The sequence below is a fragment of the Ranitomeya imitator genome, chromosome 2 (assembly GCF_032444005.1).
Source record: "Ranitomeya imitator isolate aRanImi1 chromosome 2, aRanImi1.pri, whole genome shotgun sequence".
Lineage (NCBI taxonomy): Eukaryota > Metazoa > Chordata > Amphibia > Anura > Dendrobatidae > Ranitomeya > Ranitomeya imitator.
The window spans coordinates 105,654,371-105,671,099 of NC_091283.1; the positions used below are offsets into that span (position 1 = coordinate 105,654,371).

General features: G+C 40.2%; 1 protein-coding gene across 1 annotated transcript in view; it reads left to right on the top strand.

Moving 5' to 3' along the window:
• The first annotated feature begins 383 nt into the window (after positions 1-383).
• TRPC5 (transient receptor potential cation channel subfamily C member 5) overlaps positions 384-16,729 on the top strand; it is a 499,839-nt gene continuing 483,493 nt past the window's right edge. Inside the window, exon 1 of the mRNA XM_069747115.1 lies at positions 384-948. The gene's annotated coding sequence lies outside the window, so the exon portion shown is untranslated. The remainder of the gene's footprint in view (positions 949-16,729) is intronic.

Below are 16,729 nucleotides of genomic sequence, written 5' to 3' on the forward strand. Positions count from 1 at the left end.
TAATAGTCATAACAACGGTAATAATAAAAAATAACAAATGCAGCCAGGTAATGACGTATTTGGGAAAAGTTACACTGTTCATTAGTTAAGTTTCTAGATCTTGTGGTGACTTTGAATTAGTTCTACCGAATGACCAACCATCTTCTGCTACGCCGAGATCCTCAGCTCTGCTACGTGTTTAATTTGACAGATATCAAACAGGTATTGAGAATGGCGAAGTTGGAAGAACAAGGAGACGGTTTGCTAATTTTTGGCCCTTTTTACAGTAGCGCACCCATCAAAGCAGAGATTGTGGACGGATCCTGAGTGTGCATCCGCATTGGTGGCATGTGTATGTGTGCAAGGTGTTAGGCAGAGGCTGACGGAGGGAAAGATGGGAGGGAGAGGATAGAGGGAGGTGCGTGCATTGCACTGACGGCTGCTTCTGCTCCCTGAAACACACACACATACAAGCATCATACAACAGCATCCGCAGCCTTCATCCAAAGGTAGCCCTTTCCAGGAAGCATTTTCTCATCTATTTGGGAAATGATGACAGACAAGACCGTTTTATGGCATTGTGCGATACAACAATGAGTTATGGTAGGGGTCTGCTAAACTCTCCCCTGTTTTTCCACTGGAAGATGCTCTGATCTCCAGGTTTCTATTGAATCAAAGAAACCATGATATTGCTGCTGTATATAATCTCTAAATGGAAAAGAGGTTATTGGTTCCTTTTATCGCTGTAGAGAAGATATAAGAAGAAAGTGCCGTCATTAATACCTACGGTGTTTATTTATTACAGTTCCTTTTCTGCAGCCATGGGGAAGTTTGGGAGAGACTAGGAATATGTGTGACTTAATGGACTTACTGGGCATCGTCTTAGGTTGACAAGAGGATGTATAGCAGAAGTGGATGCAGCGTACACAAGGAGATCTCTGATCATGTAGACCATAAGTGTCAGCCTAGGTAAGTCCATACCATCTCCATCTATTGTTCTCTGTTGTATCCCTGCTCGCCAAGGGGCCTCGAGCAGACAATCTAAGCAATGCTGTGCCAATACAGGTTAAATAGGCAGGCGGTATTAATTATTGATGTCTCAGATCATTTTCATATCATAATATTTAATGAATTCTGCGCCGTAATTTTTTTGGGGATTCGCTGTACCTATCCTTCACCCTGACCTGATGCACCATAAACCTTAGCTTAAGTATTAATACCCACCAGAAAGGAAAAGCCGGAGTTAAGGCAATTAAAGGAGCCTGATGTTTAGTCCACACAGTGATTCACGGAATTAGATCCGCTGCATTGGCAGAATATTTAAATATTACTTCGGGTTTTTTGTCTGACCCAGTTTTTCAACACTGGAAATTCTGTTTTGTGCTCGGTTTCTAAAATAAAAAAAAAAAAAGAATGTGAATTGTTCCAGTGTGATCCTTGACCTCTTCAATGTCAGGTTTATTGCTTATATGGCGCCGCCATACGTACGAACACTTACTGGCTGCATGATACAACACACAGTCACAGCGATATACGTGAACTGACAGCTCGTGTTTACAAGCGCACATTTTTGGAGATTTTCTCCTTGCTCTGCTCCTCAGATCTGCATAGTGTCCTGCGTCTTGAGTGGGATCGGATGGCAAGCCTTTGATGGCTCTTTTGTTTTTATGATTGCAGGTGAAGGTTCCCGTTCTGATCGTTCAGGAATGGCTAGTTATTAGTAAGAATAATTCATTTATTAGATTATTTTGAAGGCGCCTTGAATGATTATGTCGCTGTTCAGCCCCTGCATGGTGTGTTCGCCTGAACGAAGAGGGAATGTAATGCTGGGAGCAGATTTAGGGTATTGGTCCGCACCAATCACTAAGCTCCTGGCTATTATTATTCTTCTGAAATGTATGGATGGCTAATAAAGCAGCTGCATCATCCTTATACCTGGATATTTGCAACAGGTAGATCCCTTCCTATAAATGATTTAGTAAAGCAGCAGCTAGGACTGCTGATGTCTTATCTTCCTTACATGTAGCCATGTTACATGGATTAGTGCAGTATGGACCCTGTATATATTGTGCTTTTATAGCCGTATTCTGCACACACACATCATAGTGCAGATCTTCAAGGATGTCGACTTCATTGCATCATGAATATAAGCGGTATTAGTGCAATATATAGATGATCATTTTTAATACCTTTATTTAAAGGGAACCTGTCACCCCGAAAATCGCGGGTGAGGTAAGCCCACCGGCATCAGGGGCTTATCTGCAGCATTCTGTAATGCTGTAGATAAGCCCCCGATGTTACCTGAAAGAGGAGAAAAAGACGTTATATTATACTCACCCAGGGGCGGTCCCGCTGCTGGTCAGGTCGGATGGGCGTCTCCGGTCCGCTGCGGCGCCTCCTATCTTCTTTCCATGACGTCCTCTTCTGATCTTCAGCCACGGCTCCGGCGCAGGCGTACTTTGCTCTGCCCTCTTGAGGGCAGAGGATAGCACTGCAGTGCGCAGGCGCCGGAAAGGTCAGAGGCCCGGCGCCTGCGCACTGCAGTACTTTGTCTGCCCTCAACAGGACAGAGCAAAGTACGCCTGCGCCGGAGCCGTGGCTGAAGATCAGAAGAGGACGTCATGGAAAGAAGATAGGAGGCGCCGCAGCGGACCGGAGACGCCCATCCGACCTGACCAGCAGCGGGACCGCCCCTGGGTGAGTATAATATAACGTCTTTTTCTCCTTTTTCAGGTAACATCGGGGGCTTATCTACAGCATTACAGAATGCTGTAGATAAGCCCCTGATGCCGGTGGGCTTACCTCACCCGCGATTTTCGGGGTGACAGGTTCCCTTTAATGGTAAAGGGCCCATTTTACAGCATACATGAGAATGTTATAAAAATCATGTAATTCACCAATAATACAGTTTAAAAACATATATCATTTTACATAAAACTGGACTAAAAGCAAAATATTGCTACCCTAGTCCCCCACAACCAACTTAAAATGAATTTGTGAACATAATATGGCCATGAAATGTTCTTATTTTCATGGTTTGTTAGTTGCCATCCTCTTTTTTTTTTATAGCTGTTCCTTTTCGTCAGCACCATAGGTGCCGGAACTTTCTTTCCTCATCACCCAGCATGCATTGCTACTGTGACCATTGACCAAATAGGAGGCTTGAGCAGATTATTTTATGCTGATATATTTGTTCATAGAAGGCCAATAATAGTTATTTCTATAATCAATTGCTTGATTTGGTTGACAGCTTTACTATTTGAATGTTCCAGTGCAGTAAACCTGACGCTGTGGAGTTCCCCTCGCAGGTCACTGTTATTGGGTAGCCACAAATGAATGCTATGTTTGATCTTGGATAATGACTCATCCCAGGATTCTGGCTAAGGGATGGCACATGTTTGGTGACCTCTTCTTCATTGCCATATCTTGCTCTAATAAGATGAACACCCCTCTTATGTATAAACTGTTTCTGCACCTGTACAGTATGAATTGGGCGTCCATTTTCATCACTATCAAATACTGTTTGATTTATGATGTACTAGGCCATTATTATTAATACAATGTCACTGTGTCACTTATATGGTCGAATTTACTAAATCTATTGTTTAAATCATTTTCTTATTATCAGATGACTTGGACCTGGATAGGCCCCAGCAGTAGTACAACAAAAGTAGTAGAGGCATTTTACAGACACAATAGGTCCCCTGTTTCTAAAGTGTCTGAGAGGCCTAAAGGATGACAGATCCTGTATAGATTTCAAAATCAGATGTCTATACACTTGATATTTATCTATTTATTTGATTGTATATATTATCAAATAATCATATATATATATATATATGTATGTATGTGTGTATATATGTGTGTATACATATATATATATATATAATGAATACTTACAAAGAAATATGCAAACAGAAAATCAATAAAAAATATATTCTTTATTGTATAACAAAATAATTTAAAGCATTAAAATACTAAAGGTAGGTAACTGATTATAACAAAACTTCCTTGTGTGAACACTACAAATCAAGACTGAGTTATATGCAAACACAGTATTGAGCATTGATACTTGAAAGGTACAAGCCAAAATAACCAGTGGTGTATGTTATGTCCCTTTTAAGATACATGCAGATAAACGGGGAAAGTGAGAAAGTTCATGTCATCATAATATTGCACAGTGGCATGAAGGACACTTTATCTATCAAAGACAATGTACCCGACGCGCATTTCTCCTCAAGCTTCCCTCTTATATATTACTAGATGGCAGCCCGATTCTAAAGAATCGGGAGTCTAGAATCCATATATACTTTATTTATTCAAATGTAAGAATAATACAATTAATAAATAATAGTAAGAAAGAACAAAAATAATAGGCAGTATATGGAGAAAACACCAAACAAAAGTTCAAAATTGGTGTGAAAATGTCACTGAACCACTTCACAACTAAATATATATAGTTTTGGTAAATGGTATTATCATTTTTTTGACGAAATTCGGCAGGAGCTTGAAGAGCAACGTCACTGGGCCCGCCTCCACGCAGTAGAAACTTGCTGTGAGGTAAAAATTCAAAAATCACACCAAAATGGCGGGCGGAGTGTGTCACAGTACGGCACGTTTCTGATTGGTCGCTCGCAGCAGGCGGCAACCAATCAGACACTGGACACTGTTGACGTCACTTATCTCCGGACATTAGCTCCGGACATTAGCTCCGGACATTAGCTCCGGACCTTAGCTCCGGACAGGAAGTTGGCACAAATTGCAGGAAGTAGTATTCTAGGCAATTATATATTAGATATTAATTTATGTCTCAATATTATCTAATGGGTCTGTGTCCTCAGTAAGATATGCTTAGGTATTAGGCCGTGCTACCTCTCTGGCCTTTAGTTTTTGGACACTGCATCAATATTGCCCTTCCTACTGTGCTACCACTTTATTACTCTTAGGCCTTATTCACACCTTCAGTATTTGGTCAGTATTTTACCTCAGTATTTGTAAGCCAAAACCAGGAGTGGGTGATAAATACAGAAGTGGTGACGTGTTTCAATTATTGTTCCACTCCTGGTTTTGTCTTACAAATACTGAGGTAAAATACTGACCAAATACTGCTAGTGTGAACGTGGCCTAAGAATGCATTTGATGATTGTGATACTTCTGCATTTGCCAATTGCATGGTCCAATAGGTCAAAAGTAGTGTTGAGCATTCCGATGCCGCAAGTATCGGGTATCGGCCGATATTTGCGGTATCGGAATTCCGATACCGAGTTCCGATATTTTTGTGATATCGGGAATCGGTATTGGGATTAAGATTGATGTGTAAAATAAAGAATAAAAATAAAAAATACTGATATACTTACCCTCTGACGCACCCTGGTCGTCACCGCTGCAACCGCCTTGCTTTCGTTCCGAGCGCGTAAAGGGCCTTCGATGACGTCGCGTCTTGTGATTGGTCGCTGAGCGGTCATTTTATTTTTATTCTTTATTTTACACATGAATATGGATCCCAGGGCCTGAAGGAGAGTTTCCTCTCCTTCAGACCCTGGGATCCATTACAGGATACCTTCCGATATTTGTGTCCCATTGACTTGTATTGGTGTTGAGCGATACCGTCCGATATTTGAAAATATCGGTATCGGATGGTATTGGCCGATATCCGAAAAATATCGGATATCGCGGATACCGATATCCGATATTTTTCGGATATCGGCCGATGCCATCCGATACCGATACTTTCAAATATCGGACGGTATCGCTCAACACTAGTCAAAAGGCAATAATGGCGTCTGTTCAGCTTCTGTATTAGTGTCGAGAATGTTACTAGACTAAATACTACTACACGCTTTACTATTTTGTCTGGAATTTTTAATCCCATTACATTCCACTTTTGGAAGAGAGCTGATGTTTAACCTATAAATCTGTTTGTATGTACATTAGACAAACTGTACATCAAAATATTCTACTATTATACTAGTTAAAAAAAAGAAACAAACACACAAAAACCATGACATGTATACCAAACAAGGTGTCTCCTGTCTATGAACGCTGTCTGAAGTGTACAGATGGACAGAAATGAAGGGCCCTTTTATTGTAATCTGTTGTGGTTCTGTCTATTTCTCTCCAGTGAATTGCTAATAGATTGCGTGGTTGATATAATTGATTTCCACATCCTCCCCAGACATTTACATCAGACACAGCAGTGATGATAATAGTGATCATCGGGCATTCTCTACTATTTCACCAAGTTCTTAAAAGTCAAATGAAAACAATGCTACATCTCATATTTCGCTCCTATTCTGCTGAACAAGGGAGTTACCTACCTTTCAAGTACTTTTGATTATATCTATCTGCAAAAGGAAAGCAAGTGCTCTCTACACTGCTGTTCAATGGTATTTGACTTGTAAACCGTCAGATATAACGGTAATACAGCCCCTTCATTGAATTACTTTGTGGAGTAGGTTTGAAAAAGTCATTGACAATTTATTCCCTATTTGATTGAATCATGTGCCATTTCCAGGATTTAATTCCAAACTGCATCAATATATTGTCAAGGAGTTACCATAAATAAATATAGATATATGGATACATCCATGAACCTATTAAACACATTCAAAGCAATCTCTTTGTCCAAACGGTTTAGAATGGAAGCGCTCTCATTTAAAAAAAGAGTGAAAAATTGTATTTATTCCTATATTTGAAAAAGGCTCATTGCCAGAGCTGAAACGTGTACATAGGCTTGGAATGAATAACATTTTTCACTTTTTCTAATGGGAGTGCTGCCATTCTTCATTGTTTGGATTTTATACTTAAGTGGTCTGGACTCTGACTTTTCCCCTTCACTTTTTGATCAGTGCTGATTTACCCCCCTTTTTCTGGGATTGTATCTATTTATCCATCTATAATGCCACCTAAATTCATACCATTTGTTTAACATCTTTACCCGAGCATACACAACTACCTGTTTAACACAAAAAATATTCTTAAACTGGCCATACATATTAGATTGCTGTCGGCCCAACTATTATTTGGTTAATAGATCTCCCTTGACTATGACATACTCCCCCATCTCTAAGACAGATCTGCTGCCAAAATGATCTGGCAGTGTCTAGTCTCTCCAATAAGCAAAAGGATCAGGTGTTTACATTCAAGGGACAGTCAGGACTCAGGAGCCCCTTATATACATGAATTGGTGGTTAGATCCCACCAAAACCGGAGTGTTCAACTTACTTTTATCGAATGTGAATGGTGTCTTTTCTGATTCAACATAAAGGTATAAGAGGTGTAATATTTTTTTACAGGTAATTATGTAACTTTTGTTTTGCATTAAAAACTCTTTCGCCATTGTTGTACATACATGACATATCATCTTAAAGGGACACTGTCACCTGAATTTGGAGGGGTTTTTGATTCACCCTTTCCTTACCCGCTGGCTGCATGCTGGCTGCAATATTGGATTGAAGTTCATTCTCTGTCCTCCATAGTACACGCCTGCGCAAGGTAAGATTGCCTTGCACAGGCGTGTACTATGGAGGACAGAGAATGAACTTCAATCCAATATTGCAGCCAGCATGCAGCCAGTGGGTAAGGAAAGGGTGAATCAAAAACCCCAAAACCCCGCCTCCATGGCTGAAGATTGTTCCCTCCAAATTCAGGTGACAGTGTCCCTTTAAGACACTAATCATGATATATATTAATAAATTATGAATTATACAAAAACGTAATAAACTCCAGTAGCCTATTCGGATTAGTTGTCCATTGCTGAACCTCATGGACCACATGGTGGCTCGGTCCACCAAGGAGATATTTGCTTCCCTGCTGGAGCATTGTGACCCTGAATAAATTACAATCTGATTGTTCTAAATTAACATGCAGACAGTATTTATAAAAATATAATAAACTTTTTTTTTTATAAAAATATTCTTTTATTTAAATTACCGTATATACTCGAGTATAAGCCGAGATTTTCAGCCCAAATTTTTGGGCTGAAAGTGCCCCTCTCGGCTTATACTCGAGTCACGGTAGCGGTGTGGTCAGCGGGTGAGGGGGAGAGGGCGCTGAGGTATACTTACCTAGTCCCAGCGATCCTGGCGCTCCCTGCCGTCCCACGGTCTTCTGTGCTGCAGCTTCTTCCCCTCTTCAGCGGTCACGTGGGACCACTCATTAGAGAAATGAATAGGCGGCTCCACCTCCCATAGGGGTGGAGCCGTCTATTCATTTCTCTAATCAGCTGTGCCGGTGACCGCTGATAGAGGAAGAAGCTGCAGCACAGAAGACCGAGGGACGGCAGGGGGAGCGCCAGGATCGCTGGGACTAGGTAAGTATGTCATATTCACCTGTCCGCGTTCCACACGCCGGGCGCCGCTCCATCTTCCCGGCATCTCTCCACTCTGACTGTGCAGGTCAGAGGGCACGATGACGCATATAGTGTGCGCGCCGCCCTCTGCCTGATCAGTCAGAGCGGAGAGACGCCGGGACCGGACGCCGGGAGCTGCAATCAAGAGAGGTGAGTATGGCTTTTTTTTTTTTATTGCAGCAGCAGCAGCGGCACAGACTTATGTGGAGCATCTATGGGGAAATATGAACGGTGCAGAGCACTGTATGGGGCACAGCTATGGGGCAATATGAACGGTGCAGAGCATATATGGGGCACAGATATGGGGCAATATGAACGGTGCAGAGCACTATATGGGGCACAGATATGGGGAAATATGAACGGTGCAGAGCACTATATGGCACAGATATGGGGCAATATGAACGGTGCAGAGCACTATATGGCACAGATATGGGGCAATATGAACGGTGCAGAGCACTATATGGGGCACAGATATGGGGCAATATGAACGGTGCAGAGCATATATGGGGCACAGATATGGGGCAATATGAACGGTGCAGAGCACTATATGGCACAGATATGGGGCAATATGAACGGTGCAGAGCACTATATGGCACAGCTATGGGGCAATAATGAACGGTGCAGAGCACTATATGGCACAGCTATGGGGAAATAATGATCTATTTTTATTTTTGAAATTCACCGGTAAATGCTGCATTTCCACCCTGGGCTTATACTCGAGTCAATAAGTTTTCCCAGTTTTTTGTGGCAAAATTAGGGGGTCGGCTTATACCCGGGTCGGCTTATACTCGAGTATATACGGTACTCCTGGTAACTCTATACTCAAAGATTTATTCTACAGTATAAATAATTGTGTTTCCGGTAGCCTGAATAGAAGAGCAAAATGAAAAGCTTTATACTGTAAAAGGATTTTATCCATGTTACCTATTACTCGTTGGCCAGTTGATATTACAGGGACAACTCTAAAAGTGTAGTTGGCCATTATGAGAGAAATGTTTCATTAAGTATAATTGATTCTTGATATTTCATGACCTTTTCATTAACCAGACAGAGAAAGTGGCAGGGTTTATGTCAATTCGCTTTGGTGGTTTAGGTGCATTATTGGGTGAAATGCAGGTAGAGTTTAAAATATAAAAATAAGTATTTCATGTTTTCAATACAAATAAGTCACTCTTTGAGCTGACCAGAAAAAACCTTCTCAACAAAGAGAAGTTCACATGCACTGATTAATTGAAAATACTGCTTAATAAATTACCAATAAGAATTTAATTTTAATTTACGTTTGCCTTAAATCCAGTTTTCTCGTAAACTCAAAATTGTCAAAATAAGTAGTTATAGTCATGTTACAATTATGACTACAATTTCTACATTGATATGCTCAATGTGACAAGCAGTGCTTTCCATTTAATATCTACATCTCTAAAAAAAAACTCTTCAATTACCAAGCCAAGACTCTAAGAATATCATAATATGAATAACAGACATACAATTTCAATAGAATTAACAATTGTTGGCCCTCATGTAAGTGGCATAGATGTTTAATGGTGACACCTGGAAGCAGAGCCATTGTGAGGCAGGCAATAAAATCTCTATGCATACATCTGATGGCAAGATCTTGATGAAGCATTTATGCGAAACGCAGCGGAAAAAATATCTGCATTCCCCATGTATATTGAGGTACGGTAAATACTCTATATAAGTCGATACTTAGCTGTTATACTTTAGTTCTAAAAGGTTTTATAGCTATGAGTCTGAGGTCTTATGTTACAACTAGATGGTGACCCGATTCTAACGCATTGGGTAGTAGTATATTGCCCAGCGATGTAGTATATTGCCCAGCCACGTAATATATTGCCCAGCCACGTAGTATATTGCCCAGCCACGTAGTATATTGCCCAGCCACGTAGTATATTGCCCAGCCACGTAGTATATTGCCAAGCCACGTAGTATATTGCCCAGCCATGTAGTATTTTGCCCAGCCACATAGTATATTGCCCAGTCACGTATTGCCCAGCCACATAATATATAGCAGAGCCACATAGTATATTGCCCAGTCACGTAGTATATTGGCCAGCACAGAGCCACGTAGTATAGAGACTTAAAAAAAAAAAAAACATATACTCACCTATAGCCCGTTGAAGTCCTGCTATACTTACCATCCGCCGCCTTTGCCGCTCCTCGCCACGCTCCCGGGACCGGTAACCGCTCCATTGCAAGCGGCAGCTTGTGTTCCCAGGGCTGGTGTGAGCAGGACCTATGATGATGTCGCGGTCACATGACTGTGACGTCACGGCATGTCCTTGTCGCACACCAGCCCTGGGACGGGACCGGAAGCTGCCGCTTGCAATGGAGCGGTCCCGGGAGCGTGGCGAGGAGCGAGAATGGCGGTGGAGGGTGAGTATAGCAGGTTTTTTTTTTTTTTTTATTATTTTTAACTTTACTATTGATGCTGCATAGGCAGCATCAATAGTAAATAGTTGGGGACACACAGGGTTAATAGCAGCGGTAACTGAGTGCGTTACACCACGGGCCGTTACTGCTGCCATTAACCCTGTGTGAGCGGTGAGTGGAGAGGATTACAGAGCGGGCGACGGGCAGTGAGTCCAGGGGAGTAGGGGAGGGACTAATTGGACTGTGGCCGTCGCTGATTGGTCGTGGCAGCCATGTCAGGCAGCTGCCGAAACCAATCAGCGAACGAATAACCGTGACAGAAGGACAGACAGACAGACGGAAGTAACCCTTAGACAATTATGTATATAGATAGAGCCAAAAACTTGTAAGATTGCAATTTAACTATTTTGTTTGACAATAAGACTCAAAGTTTTGCCGTAATTTTTCTTAAATTCAAATCAAACGTTTATTGTAGAATACATTAGGGTAGATTTGCAATGACAAATTGGTCAGAATTCTAGCACAGATTGCACAATAGAAAGCATGCATGCCGTGTTTTCGAGTTGTTACATGATTTAGTCACTTAATGGGGGGCATGGCTAAGTGACACCCTAAAATGCACAAAAATTATCATTGATATGTGCCCCATTCTTAACACAATGGCATAAAATAGAGAAACGTTTGTAACATGTCTATCACGATTTGTCAAATCTATCAAACAGCGTTTGTGCAATGTGATGAAGTTGTTGTGTCTTCGGCCTGTCTCTTCTGGGTGTTTTCTGTCTTTATTTTTGACAATATTAATAAATCTTCCTAAATATGTTTTTAAGAAACGTGAATGCATCATTTAAGGCAACGTCATCCATCATTAATAAAAGTGAGAGATGTTTGCTAATGTCTAGAACTTCATGTTTTTAGACGGTTCGCTGTTATATTTGTTCTAAGCATTCTGTATATCTATTTGTTATAAAATGTTACATTTTGAATTCTTATTATCAATATATGTATAAAAAGTAGTAATCGGAATAATAAAGTCAAAGTAATAATGACACGATCACTTCTAAAAATCAGTTTTGTTTCTGCATTAAAGGAATTGTCCCATTAAGACAACCCCTTCTATAAAAGCAGTGGCCGCAGCTATAGCTGATATTGCTGCTGGCAATTTTGATTAACCAGTAAAATATATAATATTACATTTCAATAAATGATAAGCTTTGTAATGCTAATATATTTTAACTATTTAATAAAGTAAAACAGCCATTCTCTGGATCAACACTTCATGTTAAGGCTAGAAACAATCATGTAATTTTTGATGCAGTGTACTGTAAGTCCTTTCTTTACATTTCTCATGACTCCACGTCTGGCTTTGTTTCAGCACCAGTACCAAAAACTGTCACAAAAACTACATGTGTAGCTTCAGCTTAATAGGTTAAATTTAATGGACTTGAACATTCACGTCTTTAATTTATTGCTCAGTACCTTATAATGTTACAAAATCTATATATCCATTCAATATACAAACACGAAGGCCCAGATTCATCATTGCCTTTGTTCCTGTTTTTGTCTAATTTTGTGTGTTTTGCGCCTTTTTTTGTACGTACTCAATTCATTATACTATTTACACCTTTTTTTAAGTCGATTTTATATTTACTGATCTGACTTTTTTTGTTTATGCTTTGTGGACAGGGTCTAGCAATTCCAGTCCCATTTTCGTTCCAGTCCCTTCCTTGTATATTTTTTTACTACGTCAGCACTTTGGCACAATTTTTGCAACTTTTGGAGATAACATAATACCAAAAAACAAAAAACAAAATAGGAAAGTAGCTTAAAAAAAAACAAATGATGAATCGGCACCTATATGTTAAGTAGCAATAAATAATAATTTCCATTATTTTCAAATATGTTTTAAAAAGAAAATGAAAAGAAAAATAAGAAAAAAAAAACCTATGCCTCAAATTTATCATTTGCAGATTCTTTGAAACTATTTTTCTTTTTTGTATTGTGGTATTCGTTGAAGTTTTTTTTTCACCAAGTTGTTCAAAATGGTGCAGGAGTGGTTGATGAATTTTGCACAAACTCAATGATGCTCTTTTTCTTGGTTTTTTTTATCATTTTTTTTTCTTTTTTAAGCAAAAAGTAGGTTGGAAAATCCCACAACATGTAATTAGACTTCAACTGCACACATACAGGTATGACTAATTTCAGCTGTATACAACTTGTATGCCCATATTAACTCAAAAAGGTGATAGATTCTCCTTAAGTACACCTTTCCACCAACTTATTTTCCATCTATCTCTGCCACTCTATGGCTCCATGAGACCAGAGCTATCAAAGAGGGGAAGAGATATTGGGAAAACAAACAGGTGGGAAAGTGTGTTTAAATGTTTGGCCACGCAATTGTTGCACTGAGCACCAGAGTTTGGTGAACAGTCTGTGCTGACAGCACCTTTCAATGTAATTTTATTGGGAATGTATTAAAAAAAACATGTTGCATACAGCTCTGGCAAAAATTAAGAGACCACTGCAAAATTTTCAGTTTGTCTGATTTTTCTCTTTATAGGTATATTTTTGAGTAAAATGTAAATTGTTCTTTTATTCTATAAACTGACAACAAGTTTCTGAAGTTCCAAGCAATAAATTTTGTATTTATTTTCTGAAAATTAGAAACGGCCAAAATAACAAAAAAATGCATTGCTTGCAGACCTCAAATAATGCAAAAAAACAAGTTCATAATCATTTAGAAACAACAATACTAATGTTTTAACTCAGGAATATTTCAGAAATCAATATTTTGTGGAATAACCATGATTTTTAATCACAGCTTTTAAGCATCTTGTCATGCTTTCCACCAGTCTTTCACACAGCTTCTGGGTGACTTTATGCCACTCCTGGTACAAAAATGTAAGCAATTCTTCTTTGCTTGATGGTTTGTGACTATCCATCTTCCTCTTGATCACATTCCATAGGTTTTCAATGGAGTTCAGGTTTGGAGTTTGGGCTGCCCATGACAGGGATTTGATGTGGTGGTCCTTCATCCACACCTTGATTGACCTAGCTGTGTGGCATGGCGCATTGTCCTGCTAGAAATACCAGTCCTCAGAGTTGGGGAACATTGCATGAGCAGGAGGAAACAACTTTTTTTTCCAGGATAACCTTGAATGAGGATTGATTCATACGTCCTTCACAAAGATTAACCTGCCCAATTCCAGCCTTGCTGAAGCATCCCCTGATCATCACCAATCCTCCACCAAATTTCACAGTGGGCATAAGACACTGTAGATTGTACACCTCTCCAGGTCTCCATCTAACCATTAGATGACCAGGTGTTGGGCAAAGCTTAAACTTAGACTCATCAGAGAAGATTACCTTACTCCAGTCCTGTATGGTCCAATCCTTATGGACTTTGGCAAACTTCAGCCTGGCTCTCCTTTGCTTCTCATTGACGACAGTTTTTTTCTAGCTTTACATTAGTTGAGTCCTGCCTCTAGGAGCCTGTTACAAACTGTTCGTGCCGTGCACTTCACCGCAGCTACCATTTGGTATTCCTTTTGTAGGTCACTTGATGTCATCCTACAGTTGCTGAGTGACATTCGAATAAGATGACGGTCATCCCGGTCAGTGGAGAGTCGTTTTCGCCCTCTGCCGGTCTGTAGCTTTGTTGCCTTCTGCTTGACCTTGTTGTAATGGATTGATGTCTTAGAAATTTTAACCCCTTACTGACTTCCGCCATACTATTACTGCGGAGGTCAGATCCCCTGCTTTGATGTGGGCTCCGGCGGTGAGCCCTCCTCAAAGCTGGGACATGTCAGCTGTTTTGAACAACTGACATGTGCCCGCAATAGTGGCATTTGAAATCGCGATTCACCCGCCACTATTAACTAGTTAAATGCCGCTGTCAAATGCTGACAGAAGTATTTAACCGGCGCTTCCATTCATCGGGCAGGAAATGAGCGCATCTCCGACCTCCTTCACATGATCAGGGGTCAGCGATGCATCGGCATAGAACCAGAGGTCTCCTTGAGACCTCTATGGTTGCTGATGCCAGCTTGCTGTGAGTGCCACCCTGTGGTCGGTGCTCATAGCAAGCCTGTAATTCAGCTACATAGGAGCGATCTGATGATCACTGCTATGTAGCAGAGCCGATCAGGCTATGCCAGCTTCTAGCCTCCCATGGAGGCTATTGAAGCATGGCAAAAGTAAAAAAAAAAGTTTAAAAAAATATGAAAAAAATAAAAAAATATAAAAATTTTAAATCACCCCCCTTTCGCTCTATTCAAAACAAAGCAATAAAAAAAAATCAAACCTACACATATTTGGTATCTCCGCGTTCAGAATTGCCAGATCTATCAATAAAAAAAGGATTAACCAGCTAAGCGAGAAAAAAAATTAGAAATGCCAGAATTATGATTTTTTTGGTCGCCGCGACATTGCGTTAAAATGCAATAACAGGCGATCAAAAGAACGTATCTGTACCAAAATGGTATCATTAAAAATGTCAGCTCGGCACACAAAAAATAAGCCTTCACCTGACCCCAGATGACAAAAATGGAGACGCTACGGGTATTGGAAAATTGCACAATTTGTCTTTTCTTTTTTTTTTAGCAAAGTTTGGATTTTTTGTTTTACCACTTAGACAAAACGTAACCTAGCCATGTATAGCGTATATATGGACTTGTAATGACCTGGAGAATCATAGTGGCAAGTCAGTTTTAGCATTTAGTGAACCTAGCAAAATAGCCAAACAAAAAACAAGTGTGGGATTGCACTTTTTTTGCAATTTCACCACCCTTGGAATTTTTTTCCCGTTTTTTTTTAGTACATGACATGCTAAAACCAATGATGTTGTTCAAAAGTGCAACTTGTCCCGCAAAAAAAAGAAGCCCTCACATGGCCAAATTAATGGAAAATTCAAAAGTTATGGCTCTGGGAAGGAGGGGAGCGAAAAACGAGAACGCAAAAACGGAAAAGGGCAAGGTCGTGAAGGGGTTAAGGATGGAGGCAACATGACGCTCACTGTGTCCCTCTGCTTGTAAGCCAGAATTGAGTCCTTCTTTTCCTCACTCACGACTTTTCTTTTCAACTTTTGGCATGGTTAAAAGTTATTTTTTCATTCCTATTACTTTTGGGATATTACTAGCACTTGTTTTGCTATCCAGCTTGTCCTATTGCAAGAAGATTGTGATCACCACAGCAGGGTTTTTTATACTTTCCTTCGTTAAATAAGATTTGGTTCAGGTGATCACCTAATCAGAAGCACATTAAGTAGAATGAGGCGTACTCTGGTTGGAATTCAACTGACACTGGAATGGAATAGCTGTCAGACATGTAGCGAAGCTGATTTTCATAAAACTGTGCAGTGGTCTCTTGATTTTTGCCAGAGCTGTATGTGACCTGCATAGAAGAGAAATTGACCCATAGCAAAGGTCAAAATTGGTCCACCACATTGTGATGTTGAATTTGACCACTCAGGGTAGGTGTGTTGGTTTCCACGCCGCGCCCATTCCATGTTCAATCCGAACGCCATTATTTTTTAATAACATTTCATTTCCTATGGACAGGAGGATTCTCGCATAGGTTTTTGCAACGTGGTAGCATAAGGTATTGGGCCAACTATAGCTAGACTCTCTCTTACTTGTCCCATACTAACGCCACATTCTTCTTCTACAGAATGCCATTATCTGCATCCATATAGCACTCTACGATCTTATGCCACCGATCAATCCTCGCTTTCACAGTACATAGTTGTCACCATAATTCCCTGTTGATTAGCACAGAATTGTGATTAAGAAATAAGAGCACTTATTAATCATTAAATTGCTTTATGGCATGTAGAGAAGCAAACTGTTGCTAATTAATTGTATTTTTTTAAATGCGTACTGTGTATTTGTACTGAGGTCTGACTATTTGCATGAGAAACCATGTATAGTTGATCTGGTTTGATTTTATTTGAGCAATTACAGTGTATTTTTATTATTTATTCAGCAGGGTGCTTTCAACCATAGGTCTGAT